The sequence below is a fragment of the Neofelis nebulosa genome, chromosome 6 (assembly GCF_028018385.1).
Source record: "Neofelis nebulosa isolate mNeoNeb1 chromosome 6, mNeoNeb1.pri, whole genome shotgun sequence".
In the NCBI taxonomy this organism is placed as follows: Eukaryota; Metazoa; Chordata; class Mammalia; order Carnivora; family Felidae; genus Neofelis; species Neofelis nebulosa.
The window spans coordinates 105854483-105868428 of NC_080787.1; the positions used below are offsets into that span (position 1 = coordinate 105854483).

The 13946-nt window shown below is 40.0% G+C and overlaps 1 long non-coding RNA gene across 3 annotated transcripts in view; it reads right to left on the reverse strand.

The window, feature by feature from the left end:
- The window catches only part of LOC131514716 (uncharacterized), a 104714-nt gene that overhangs the window by 37924 nt on the left and 52844 nt on the right, over positions 1 to 13946 (reverse strand). The window contains exon 8 of one of the 3 annotated variants that reach the window (XR_009263235.1): positions 781 to 5852. The exons of the other annotated variants lie outside the window; for them this stretch is intronic. This is a non-coding gene — a long non-coding RNA (uncharacterized LOC131514716). Of the gene's footprint in view, positions 1 to 780; positions 5853 to 13946 lie in introns of those variants that run through there. 3 annotated transcript variants of the gene reach the window in all.

Here is a 13946-nt window from a genome sequence, read left to right on the forward strand (position 1 = left end):
AGAACACTTAACTGACACCCATTGGGCTGGAATCCATCCACTACTCTTATTTTTTTTTTTTTAATCTTTTTTAACGTTTATTTATTTTTGGGACAGAGAGAGACAGAGCATGAACGGGGGAGGGGCAGAGAGAGAGGGAGACACAGAATCGGAAGCAGGCTCCAGGCTCTGAGCCATCAGCACAGAGCCCGACGCGGGGCTCGAACTCACGAACCGCGAGATCGTGACCTGAGCCGAAGTCGGACGCTCAACCGACTGAGCCACCCAGGCGCCCCACATCCACTACTCTTATTATTACCCCATCACTAGGTGCTCCTGGCCTTGACAAATGATGGAAGGACCCATTGAAGCCATTCTAGTACGGTGGTTGGTGATCAATGCTTTTGGGGAGGGTACTCTATACTGACCTCTATTGTGTCATTTCTCACATGGGCTAAATACAGAGATCTAGAAACCAGGGAGTAGAAATACGAGTGGCACTTTTTGCACCTGGAAAAGTGGCTCCTGGGAAAATTTGACTGACAATCCCAAGACAATAGGCTCTGATAGATTAGAGCTCTGCAATCCAATATGGTAACTAATAGTCACATGTGCCTATTTAAATTCATTTTATTCTATACTTTTAAATGTTTGTTTATTTATTTATTTCGAGGGGGAGGAGGGGCAGAGAGAGAGAGAGAATCCCAAGCAGGCTCCACACTGCCAGCCTAGAGCCCAATGTGGGGCTGAAACTCACAAATCGTGGGATCATGACCCGAGGTGAAATCAAGAGTCAGACGCTTCACTGACTGAGCTACTCAGGTGCTCCTTAAATTCATTTTAATAAAAATTAAATAAGGGTAAAAATTCAGTTCTTCAGATACATTTCAAATGCTCAATAGTCACATGTGGCTAGTGGCTACTTGTTGACAGTAAAGATACACTTTCATTGTTGTGGAAATTTCTATTACACAACACTAGTTTCGGGTCCAAAGGTAAAAGGGATAGAGAGTCTGGCAGTGACAGTTGACACAAGTGTCCAGAGGTGGCTCTGCCAGGGCCACCTTCTTGGCCCAGCTGCGACTGGACGTGAGCTGTTCTTCAGCCTAACCACTACAGGTCGCTATCTGTCTTCCGAGCCTGAATTCGGGAGCCATCTACACTCCTTCCAACACATTTCTCTTCTGTTTAAGTTAACCACAGTTGTTTTCTGTTAGTTCCTGCAAGAACCTTTCCTGATAGAAGGGCCTTTACTTAATATTTCCTGAAACTGGAAAACCCACACTTCAGGGAAATTACCGACATTGGGTCGTTACATATTAACATAATTGCTCTTGAATCTCAAGGTTAATTACCCAGAAAAAAGTAGGTTTGGGGATAGAGTTATGTAGACCTGAGATCGGTGTGAGGGTTAATGTCTTTCTCTTCCTTGGCCTGGTGAATCTTGGACCCCAGGACGCTTGGACCGTGAATTGTGTCTGCCGTAAGAAAACCAGGGACTATATAGGGTGTGTGTTTTGAGAGCTCCATGGTTTGTAGTCTTCAAGGACAAGCAAATAGCAAATAATCCCAAGTCTTTGATAAATCTTAATGAAAGTTACAGCTGGTGCTATAGAGAATTACATAAAGATTTTGCTCTACGCCTGGGATGGATAACCAAAGGAAGAATTGTAGTCCCAAATTAGTAACCATCAGTGACAGCCAGCTGTGTCCAGCCAAGAGATGGCCACCTTATAAGGACCATCTGGGTTCAAGCCAGTAGCATGGCAGATTGATAACAGGACCAGAGTGTGAGAACTGGGCTGGAACTGAGGTCACATGTGAAGCAACATCCTGGAAGAATCAAACAAACAAACAAACAAAAAACAAACAACAAAACAAAACCAAACCCAACCCTGGGAAGTGTTCTAGAACATAAACTCAATTTCTTACAAGGGCCCATAGGGACTCAAAGTCAGCACAATTTGGGTTTTAATGGAAACATAATTTTACAAATTTTCAGAGGCTGAAAAGGTGAATGGCATTTGAATTATATAAGGAAGAACATTTTTTTGCCATTTGATGTCTTCAACAATAGAATGAACTGACTTGTGCACTAACAAGGTACTTATCACTGGAAGGACTCAGCTAGGAAATTGGGTAAACAACCTTCAGCGGGAAAGATTTCCGTGCAGGTGGAATTTCAAAAGCTTCCTCTCACCTAAAGATTTTATGAACCTCTGTTTCTCACTAGACTAGCCTTTACAAACCAATGTGATTTCAATTGCAAAAGTAGCAAATTTTCCTTAAAGCCCAGGGAAAACCAAGAATATCTATTAAAATACTTGGAATTTTGTGGTTAGGCTTTTCCAGTTTAACTCTCTTAATGCCTCGTACTTTCCATTTTCTTTCTGTTTCCTTTGTGTGTAAAACAGACTGTAATTTTGTGCAAGTTGGGAGCTATTAAATTGCTTTAGTGGAGAGGTAAATGATTCTTAATATTGTTAGAATTTTAATCAGAATATGGTGAACAAATCTTGGGGAATCCTAACCTTATTTGCTACAAAGATTAAAACATTCCTCTGTAAAAAAAACAATCACATAAGCCGTCCTGATTTCTTCTGCATATTTATGTTTCCAAGAACATTTCAGTCAGGGGCTGAGCAACTTGGGGAAATAGAATTATGGCTAGGTTTTCCAGGACATTCACATGTGCGACCAACTCTGTGGATATGCTTGGAATCTGTTCCTGGCCCAGGATCAGATACATACATAAACTCCTCATAAACTCATACCACATTTTCATCCTATCTGTTTCCAAGAGTAATTCTTCACAAATGCTAGAAGCCTGCTTTGTGTTTTACTCATTTATTAATGGCCCACATAATCTGTAATTTTTCATACCTTTGGAGACTTCAGGACTACCATGATCTCTGCCTAGTCTGCTTTTCGTATTTGCATTTTCTTTTCTTTTTTAAGTTTACTTATTTTGAGAGAGACAGAGAAAGAGAGAGAGAGAGAGAGAAAGTGGGGGAGGGGCGAGGGCAGGATCTGAAGCAGGCTCTGTACTGACAGCAGAGAGCCCAACGTGGGACTCGAACTCATGAACCGTGAGCTCATGACCTGAGCCGAAGTGAAGCACTTAACTGACTAAGCTACCCAGGCACCCTACATTTGCATTTTCTTTTAAGTTGCCCCCTCTCCCAGCATATAGTATAAAGAAATATCAAAATAAAAAATGTTACCAACTTTTTTCACAAATTCATTCAGTAAACATGTATTTTTTAAACCTATTGTCCAACTGAGGAGGGCACCTGTTGGGATGAGCACCGGGTGTTGCATGGAAACCAATCTGACAATAAATTTCATATTAAAAAAAAAGAGCAAGAAAAAATAAAACCTATTGTCCATATACATATGTCCATGATTTGCCAAATGGTAAGTTACCACCACGTGGTGGTGTTTGTATTGTTGTACATGTTCCTACTCCTATTTGTATGTGTTCCTATTTCTCGTGAGTTCTGTACTTTGCCTCAGTAAGTAGATCATAAGGTCTTAGAGGGCAATGTTAATATTCCCTGTATAGGCTAGTAATATTTTGAGCATACTAGATATGTGACGGTATTCTCATTTTATTCTTAACTATAAATATTTTTATATGAAACATGGCAAAAACCAACAGCAAGAAAGCATCAGTGAACAATAATAATATCAGCTAACATCTCTTGAGTACTATGTGGCAGTCACTTTTAACTGCTTTGCATGAATTATTTAATCCTCCCAACACCTCTTTGATGTAGGTAGTATTATTATTCTTTCTCCTTTACTGATGAAAACACCGAGGCACAAACAGTTAACTAGTGGGCCCAGTGCCACACGATACATAAGTGGTGCAGCCAAAAGTTGAACTCTGATCCTGGGGCTCCGGAGCCGAGGCTTTCAACCACAAGTGTGTGCTGTCTCTAAAGATGGAGAACAAGTTGGAGGATGTGGAAATTGAAGGATTTGGAAAATGCAACGTTTTCTCACTTTTCATAAAATCGTCCCACTGGAGGATCAGTAATCAAAGGTGACGAGGACATTGGATGTGCGCCTTCCCCTCTAACACCGGCACCAAATAAACATCCTCTACCCCAGTACGCAAGCAGACAGCTTGTTGGAGTTCAACAACGCAGCTGCCCTAATAACAGTATGAAAGGCAGTGAAAGAATATAGGCTGCTGAGCCCTGTTTACTGCACCAGAGAGAAGGGAGTTCTCTATGCCACAAGAATAAACACAAATGCCCTTTAAACATTTCTTCCCGGTGGTTTTTCCATGACAAATACCTTGCCTCAAAACTTTAGGATTATTTTACGTCTCTGCCTTACCCTGAGATGAAACTATACTGAGATAAAATTATAGATCAGTCTCTCGCATACACAGTTCTGTGTGTGAATCTGCGGTGTGCTTACTCAGTCATTTATTTCTTCAACAAACTATTATCTGACTGCCTTCCTATACCGGACATGATTGGGGCTACAAAGACAAACAAGACAAAATTCCTGCTCACGTGGAACTCACGGTTTAACCCTAAAGGTAGACAACTGACATACAATTGCATGGAGAGGGAAAAAAATAAATAAATAACAGCCTCTCTTACACGAGTGAAATATAACCCTGTCCCTACCAACGTTCATTCAAACATTTATTAATTCTGCAAGCATCTATAAAAAATATGGTATGCACAGCGTTCTTTGTAAATGATAATTTTCTTCGATAAAGTATGTCCCACGACTGAACATAGCTTCTCAGACATACTTGACCATCATAGAGTAGCATAGAACTGTTGGCCTACCCGGCTCCAAACCCAAAGGTCAGCTTATATTGAACTGCACTTGATACTGGGCCATCATCCCATACTGAGGAATATTATAATAAACACTTCTATAAAATCTGTCCCCAGATTTACAGTAAGTATATTTGCATGAAAGCCTTTCTGGGGAGGCCTGGGAGAAACCCCCTGGCTGCATATAAGGAATAGTGGTGCTTCTTCTAGATATCTAGTCTACTTTGACTACATGGATATTATGTCCATCATAAGTGATTCTTATCGTAGCTAGCTGATAGAATACGTAAGTCATTATTTACGAATCCCTCCTCACCATACCTTATTCAACTACTCCTACTGGTCTACCCAAGCATGTGTAGAGGACCTCATGTCAGGCACATTTTGTGCACAGTTCCTTGTATTGTTCTGTGTTCACTTTCCCTTTGCTTCAATTTTTATTTATCTTGCACTTATCTTTTCTTGCAATAATGTACACTTCTTTGTGAATGACTTCTCTCTTGTTAAAAGTGAGATTTGGTGGAGAGATAAGTAACTTGATATCTAGCTAGCTAGATGACAGATAACAATGAAAGAAAGAGAGAGATGGCAGGTTGTTTAACAGTCTTTGAATTTGATTCTTTGCATCTATCACTGCTGATGAAAATGTCACCTGTTTATGGCTTTTAGTCACCGCTGTCCTCTACTTACATGTGTCCTTTAATGCTAACCCTCTAGACACCTACACTGCAATAAGTCCCTTTGATTTTCCCTTGTGCACGCCTCTCAGAAACTCCCTTTTCTCTCCAACCCCATTTCCTCTGTCCTTGTCCAGATCCTATGGCTGAGTTAAGGCAGCCATTCTTCCAAATATCCCTGTAGCAAATTCAGATTGGGGCTTCTGCCCCACTTGCAGTGATTCCCACGGCGACTTTTCCATGATACACTCCCTTTCTCCATTGGAGTAAATGGGTCCCGTGCTGTTGTATACGTGTTCTGAATAGTTGCTGCCAATTTCTTGCTTGACCTTACTTCCATGGCCACAGTATTTGACTAGAAGTACTGCGTAACACGTAGAAAGGTATCTGGCTGCAAGTAACCAAAATTGTTTAATAGTAGCTTAAGCAAATAGAGTTTGTTTTTCTCACATAATAAGAATGCTGGAGGTAGGTGGTTGCTCACATTAGCAATGGTGCCTCAAAAAATTAAGAACTGTAGTCTTTGCAATTCCCCTGACATTTCCACATACATTGCAATTCGTGGTCACTAGTTGGCTACTACGGCTCAAAGCATTATATCTATTCTAAGGGCAAGAAGAAAAGCAGAAGGAAAATGGATCCCTATCCTGCCCAATCCCTTTCATCAAGAGAGCCAATAGGTTTTTAGAAACTCTTACAGTACAGGAATCTCATTGGAATATCTCCAGTGGCAAAGAGAAAAAAGAAAAAAACACAGAATGAGATTGTAATGCTTGGCTTAAACTAATGATCGGTTGCATGATTTTGGGCTCGCTACGCCCCTAACAGACTCAGGGTTCTGTCATCAAATAAGAAGTTGAAACTAGGTATTGGATAGGCAGGTGAGCCCCCAAAACTGTCAGCATCCCAACCTGTGGCCTCACTGATTTTTCCATGGGTGAACACATGACCCAAACCCAACCCACAGAGGCCTTACACAAGATTTTTGAAACTCCCTGGCAAGACAGCTATCTATAGTCACAGATTAAGCTGAATAAAGAATGTTCTGAGAAAAGGTAGCTCACATAAATAGAAATAAAACCATGAGATAGAACATTCAACCGACACTCAGGGCACTGATTCTTATAGAGTCATTGTTAAGGCCAGTTTACATCTACCCTTGGGTATAGAATCCAATCAATTCTCTATTATGTTCAAACTAGATCAAGCTTGATTTCTATGCCTTGCAACCAAAGAAAGACTCTCGACTAACCTACTTTTTGACGTGTTTCCCTACTTCAGTCAGTGCAACACTGAGCCTGTACAGTTGTTTTTATCAAACATAAATCCATTGATGCCACCAGTTTGAAATCTGTGATGATTTCCTCATCACCTACAAGATGAAGTTCAAACATTTGTTATATTAAAAGCTTCTTGTAACCTGCCTTAGAGATAGCACACAAATCTGTGCTTTGACCATATAAAACTTTAAATACTCTAAAATGTGCCTGCACTTTCATGCCATTATCTCCTTTATCTGAGATGTCTTTCCCCATGTTGTCCAACTAGATAACTCCAATTAATTCCTCACGACCCAACTCAGCATAACCTGCCTCTATAGCTTCCATTGACCTACATAGGTACATTTACACCCAAACATACATATATCCATCTGCAAAAAGTCTCACTCATGTCCTTTTCTCAGCTCTAATAGTCCATTTTGCATATCTTTATTACAACATGGATAGCATTGTAGCATAATTCCTCCCAACTAAGTGTGAGTCCTGCAAGGTCAGGGACTGAGAAAATTCAGTGAGTATTTGTTTAATTAAAATAAGTGAAATATTTGCACAAGTGGAGGAAGAAAGGAACACCAAAAATCGTCTGAGTTTTTCTCTCATTTGGCTTATAGTCAATTAAATTCCTCCGTGTTTTTTTCTTGAACTGTTATTATAGTCACCTCCCATCTTGTAATAATGTTACTGATAATTTAGATTTTTATGATCATGTCTGTGCATAATAATATGTTTACGCACAATAAACCTGGTATTGTGTTTTAGCTTAGTTTTACAGATGTAAAATATTTTGATGATTTGAATCTATAATTGGAAACTATCTTCCCATACTTATGTGAAGCATTTAAAATTATCACTTCTATATTTCCACAACATGTATTGATAATATGTGGAGAAGGGTAGAATTTAGAGTTGTGTGGGGCATCTAGTAGGACCTTTATATAAAGTTGACATTGATCTATTGACCAACAGTCTTTGAGCCTAATTATTATCATTTTTTAATTGAGGTATAATTGACATAAGCCCAATTTTTTTTTAATCTTACCATGAATCTATGTAAACAGAGTTTCATCCAAGTCATAGTTCTTTTTTTTTTTTCCCCCAAGCCATGGTTCTTAACTTTGTTCTCAAGAAGCCAATAATTTTGGAATGAGATTGAAAATACGTACATAAATGTACTTATTTTAGAGATGAAGAAATGTAGCTTCAGAAAAGCTATGTATTCATGAAAGTTTATAGAACTGATAAATAGGAGAGTTGCATCAGTTTTCTGACAATCCAATGATTGTTTTATTATACAATAACCACCTGAATGCAAACTCTATCAAATGTCCTACTGAAACAAAACACTGTACCTGTAGCATTTTTTTCTATCTACCACTCCACGAAGCTCATTTAAATAGGAAATGGTATTTCTTTGGTAGGATTTGTTTTCAATGAACCCATGGAATTTCTCAACAATCACGGCTTCTTTTTCTACATGCTCACCAACCATCTGTTAATAATCTAGTTTAATCCTGAATGTCTCTTCTAGTTATCCAAGACGCCTCTAGTCAGAGTGTTTGCTCAGCTTCCTATAACCCTCAAAACTGTAAGACTTCTGTAGATTTTTTGTGCTTGGAAACACTTTTGTTCAGGAGCTACATGATCCAAGGAGGCTGAATATGACTAAGGAGATACCGGTGAACAAGCTTAACAACCACAATTCTTTTTCCTTTTTTAATCTGGAAAATATTCCCTTCTCAGCTATTGTCCTGAGTGGCTTCAGAATTACTATATAAAAAGGGCTTACGGGCAAAAATCCATTTTGGAAGAGGAGGACTACATGTTTGTCGTGAATTTGCATGCAGAACAAGTTCACTGTTTTTGCATGCAAATGTTTTGATTTAGATTGTTAAGCATTTGGTATGTTTGGAGGGTATGTTATGGAGATTGGGGTCGGGAACTAAAACACTGCCCCCAGCCACCTTTGGTGTTGTCACTGGATCCTGGCCAGTTACTTCACATGCCTGAATTCCTATCTCATCCAAGTGACATGCTTGCTTTGCAGTCAATAAGACCAAGGACTGAACAGAAGCCTGCTAATTGTCCAGACCACTCATGTCTGGTTGCCAATTGGCAGTTTCCCCTGGAACAGTAGTACATTGCTCAGTGAGAGAAGTCATTGTGGACCAACCTGAGACGTTTCCATCCCCCAAGGGGAGCACAGCAGAGGGACTCAAAGACTTTGCCAACCAGAAGTCTGAAGACTTAATTTCTCCAGGGAGGAGCAGCCTGCTGTTCAAGCCAATAAAATCACAAACCAAGAAATCCAGACTATAAAATACCTCTTCATAAAATTCACACTGTGTTGGAGGTAAGGATTAGATCTATCTTGAAATCTCCTCATTTTGGTTGCCGATGAACCGAAGTAGAAGAGGAAGAGGATGAGGAACGTGAACAAGAGCGAAAACAAGGGGAAAGAAGAAGAGAAGAAGTGGAATGAGGAGGGGGAGGAGGAAGGGAAGAAGAAGGAGGAAGGGGAGGAGGAGAAGGGAGAGAAGGAGGAAGGGAGGGGGAGGAGAAGGGACAGGGGAGGAGGGGGGAAGCCACATAGTTATTGTACATTGCATAGGCACACACACCCTTACACATGTACCTACAACCTTGATTTAGCGAGGAAACCAACGTAAATATAGGACCCTTGTTTCTCAGCTGTCAGGGCAATGGGGCCAAAGATTATCGCTCAGTCTAAACCGGTCTCCTAAACTTAAAAGCTTAAAGGCATTTCCTTTGTTTGTTATTGTCAGGGCCAACTCGGGGTGGGGCAAGGCCCCAGGCAAGTATTGTTCTGTGTGCACATTCATAATGAGATCAAGTTAACATAATATTTCGAATGCTGGAATTCCTTTCTTTTGGAAAGGAATATAAGTAAAATGTCACCTCTAAGATGGGGACAGTGAAGACCTAGGAAGGGGAAAGACTCAAGGTCTGATTTCGTCTGATCTTGGTGATGTTAGGATGAGGTGGTTAGACTGCATTGTCTGCATGTGGATCAATGGTATTTGTCTCTTGGTAAACCAATTCCCTTCTGCTTTAGAAGCAGTCTCTCAAACACCAATGTTGGAGTGCCCCTAAAATGGTAATTTCATACTCTCTAGGGGCCATCCCAGACATGACCTTTAAAACACAATTAAAATAGCCAGCCATTTCCACATTTTTCCAGGACTCAGAAATTATGTTGTTTAATTAAATTTATCAGTAGCTAAAGGGAACGGTACCCCAGTCATCGTTTACTTGTTTCTAATAAAATTTATAGTTAATTATTTTAACTTTTTTCTTATTTTTTCTTTAATTTCTGAAACTGTTAATATAGTGGAAGGCTATCAAACTCAAGTTTGTGTAGGAATAGTTTAGAATATTCTATTGCCTGGATAATTACTAACAAGAATGTTATTAGCCTGCATTGAAGGGAAGCTGTTTCCCCAGTGTTAAGTCAGGACTATTTTCAGAGCTTTCCTTAATGTGGAAACTAAAGAATTAGCAGTAAGACCTTAGAGAAGCCTTTCAATTCTCAAAACATCTTTTTTAATTTTTTTTTTTTTTTTTTTTTTTTTTTTTGTCTACCCTGTAGGTTTGCCCACAGAGTTAAACATTTGGAAAAACATTTTGCAAAGAAAAATGTGAAATGCATGTTCATGGGAAATGGTACTTAAGAGCTACTCTTTAAGAGTGAGATGTTTATCGAAATAAGGGAGCCTAATTGTCAAAAATGATGGGAAACAAATGTGAAAAGTCCTGTGTTTGGAACGCAGGCTACACGGAACACTTAAACAATCAAATGCTGTGTTTCAAAAGAAGAGGCATAGTTTTAGAAGTTGCCATCTTTTGGAAAAAGTGTTCAGTTTAGGGATGAAAAAAAAAAAAGAACATGGCTGCCAAGGGACGCGGAATAAGAAACAAAGAACATAGGTGCCAAAGTTCTCCTCTCTGAAATATTGGGTCACCACTTGAATATCAGTCTACCTTTTCTATAATATTCAGCGACATCCCAGACCAGCCCTGCTGAAGACATATACTAAAGAGGCTGATAAGTGAGAGCTGCTGGAGACACGACAAAATTCTCTGCGAAGATGAGATGTATAGCACTGCTTGTCTAAATTCTCAATATTTGCAGGGGTTTATTATTAGTTTCCAGAGCATCTAGACTAGAGTTTCTCAAACTAGTGCTATTGACACTTGAGGAAGCTAATTCTTGGTTGAGAGAAGACCGTCCTGTGCATTGTAGGATGTTTAGCAGGAACCGGCCACCCTGGCCTCTATCCACAAGATGCCAGTAGCAGCTCCCACCCTGCAGTGACAACCAGAAATGTCTCCAGGCATTTCCAAATGCCCCTGAGAGGGAGGAGGTGTAGGAAATTGCCCCTGATTAATATCTGCTGCTCTAGAGGATAAAACATTGATTAGGATTCTCAGTCTGTATTGTGTATTTGCAAGTGCATTCAGCAAAGATGTAAAATTCAAGAGGACAGAATAACCCTGGTCCCCACCAAAAAGGTCAGTAAGTTGAGGATCCCTCTATTCTTGTCAGGTAATAAGGATTGCTTCTGGTCCTTCCACAGATTTTGGTTCCAGCTGTATCCTTTGTCACCGGTACGACCAAGAACTTGTTATCTGACCTTTCAAGAAGGCTTCGTTTTCCTCAGTGCAAAATGGGGTCAGTATCTGCCTCAAAGGATTGTTGGAAGGATCAAATAAAAAGCTTATCTTAATACTCACACTGGACGTCACCTAGCCAATCACCATCTATTATTGCCTGGCACAATTCATATTCAGGTTCAATGAAGCAGATCGGTCAACTTTTTATTATTTTAACCACTAACCCAATCAGCATTGACAGATCTCATTAACTGGAACACGTTTGAATAATCATACAGGAAGACCTACAAATAATTAGAGCTCTTTCCAGCTTGTATTTTGACTTGCCTTTAGTTACCCTCATGATGGATGGGTATTAGTCACTTGCTGCTGTGCCATCAGCCCACAGTTTTTTGTTTTCAGTGGGAGTGCCCAGTAAAATAGTTAACATCAACTTAACTGCAGTTTGACAAACCACAGAGTCGTTTCAATAAACACGCAATGTGCTGAGCTGTGTGCACTTAGGAATGGGTGAATGTTGACCAAGAAGATCCTATTTGGGGGTCCACCTCATCACAAGGCAGGCACAGTCTTCCCCTGAAATCATGGAGCAGTTGCAATTACTCAGAGCTTCACCTTAAATAGAAATACACCTGCCAGAGGAGAGAGGATGGGAAGGACTCACAGCAGGTAGGAGCAGACCATGATTCAAGTGACAGGAGGAAACAGGCCCTTCTGAGGTGGTCCCTGCTCATTTTTGCTGAAATTTTCCCAAAGACCGTGCTGCTCAGGATTGTGCAAGAGGACCAATGATTACTATGAGAAGCAAAATATTCTTCTTTACAAAAGCTTTCCAGAGGGATTAGAATGTTTATGACACTTGGAGACTAGCCAAGCCAGTGTAAATTCCAGCACAGCATGGAGAAGTGATCAAGTTTACAACCTGTGGTCTATACATTGGGCAAGCATGCCAGATAGCTCCCCGAGAGTGGCATTACCTGGAAAGCTCTTCGGAGCAGTCTACAAGGGACAGATGATTCCTCATCTACAGTCACCTGTCTAGGGGAGAATCCCTGCTTTAACCAGCTGTGCAACCTCAGGAAACCTCCCCCAGAAAGATGTCTGAGGGCTTCACTTTGGAGTGCAGCTAACCCAAGAAGTAACTGCTATTCACCCCACTCTTTCCAGCCTCATCTCCGGCTCCAGAAGTTGGTGCCTACTCATCTGGGTGGACAAGACCCTTATAGCAGCAAGAAACAGAAATACAGCTCCCATCAGCATAGGCCAAATACAAATTTATTGACTCAATGAAAGAAAAGAGTTGACTCGGGAAAAGAAGACTCTCAATCAAACGAGAGAATACAAGCCCAAGCTCCTCCCTCACGGTGTGAGTGCGCAGTGAGCATTTCTCTGAAGAAGGAGACTGCTGTTCTGGGCATCCAGAACCATAGATGTCTACCCCTACATTCAGTAACTTCCCACAAGGAATCTTGATGCATAGCAGTATCGGTGCTTTGGATCAGGCCCACTGCCTGCTCTGGTAAATAAAGTTTTATTGCATACAGCCAGGTGCATTCATTTACGCATGATCTATGGCTGTTTTTGCCCTGCAATGGCAGACTTAAATAGTTTGCTATAAAGATCGTGGTGTCGACAAAGCCTGGGTCTACTGGCTGACTCTTCCCAGAAAAAATGTGCTCACTCCTGCTCTAACTAATTCTGTCAGAGATTATCTCGACTTAAAATCTGGCTTGAGTAAATCCAAAATGGTTACAGGTTTGACAAACCTTTCCAGTCCCTAAGTGTTTTCTTTGAAAGAAAATTGGTTGTGTGTGTATTTATTCCTGTACTTTCCCTGAGACATCTACTTGTTTATACCCCCTATTTTGAAAGGCTAAAACCATGAGGCTACATGTTTACATTTTTAAACTTGTTTTGTATTTGGTAGGTTTGATCATGTATGAACCCCAAATAAATAGGCTTCCCATCACCCTAAGTAGGTAAGAGTCGTGTGTATTATTGTTAGAATTCCCCGCTTCAACTCTTTTTTTCCCTTTAAATAATCAACTAATCTCAAATGATAAACAGATTAAAAAAAGGTCCTTTCATACATTTAAATCTCTTGCAAAATCCATAAAGTCTGGACAAGATTTGACTGAAACAAATGTTTTTATTCTTGCTGATTTAATTATTACTGATTAAAATAGATCTTACTTTTCCCTGGGACTTGTCTACAACTCAAGATTTCAAAAGGGACTGGTCCTAAAGATGCTGCAAGGGACTTCCTTTTAGTCTACTTTTTCTCTCTGTAATTGCTAAAATTGCTTGGCAATCAAACTGGACTATTAGTTCATGAGAATTCTTGTGGGTTTTGTAACGAGCTCGATAGTCCATGCCCCATTTCTTCTTACTTGTCCTCATATTCTATGACTTAATGAGAAAACAGAAGGAGGTAAAAAAATAATAATAATAATACAAAATAAAATAATAAATTAAATTACATAGGAAGAACATTCTATCCTTTTTTGCCTGTAAAAATCTTCTTGATGCTATAGTTTAGGTGATTAATGATTTTTATACAATGGTAAAACTTA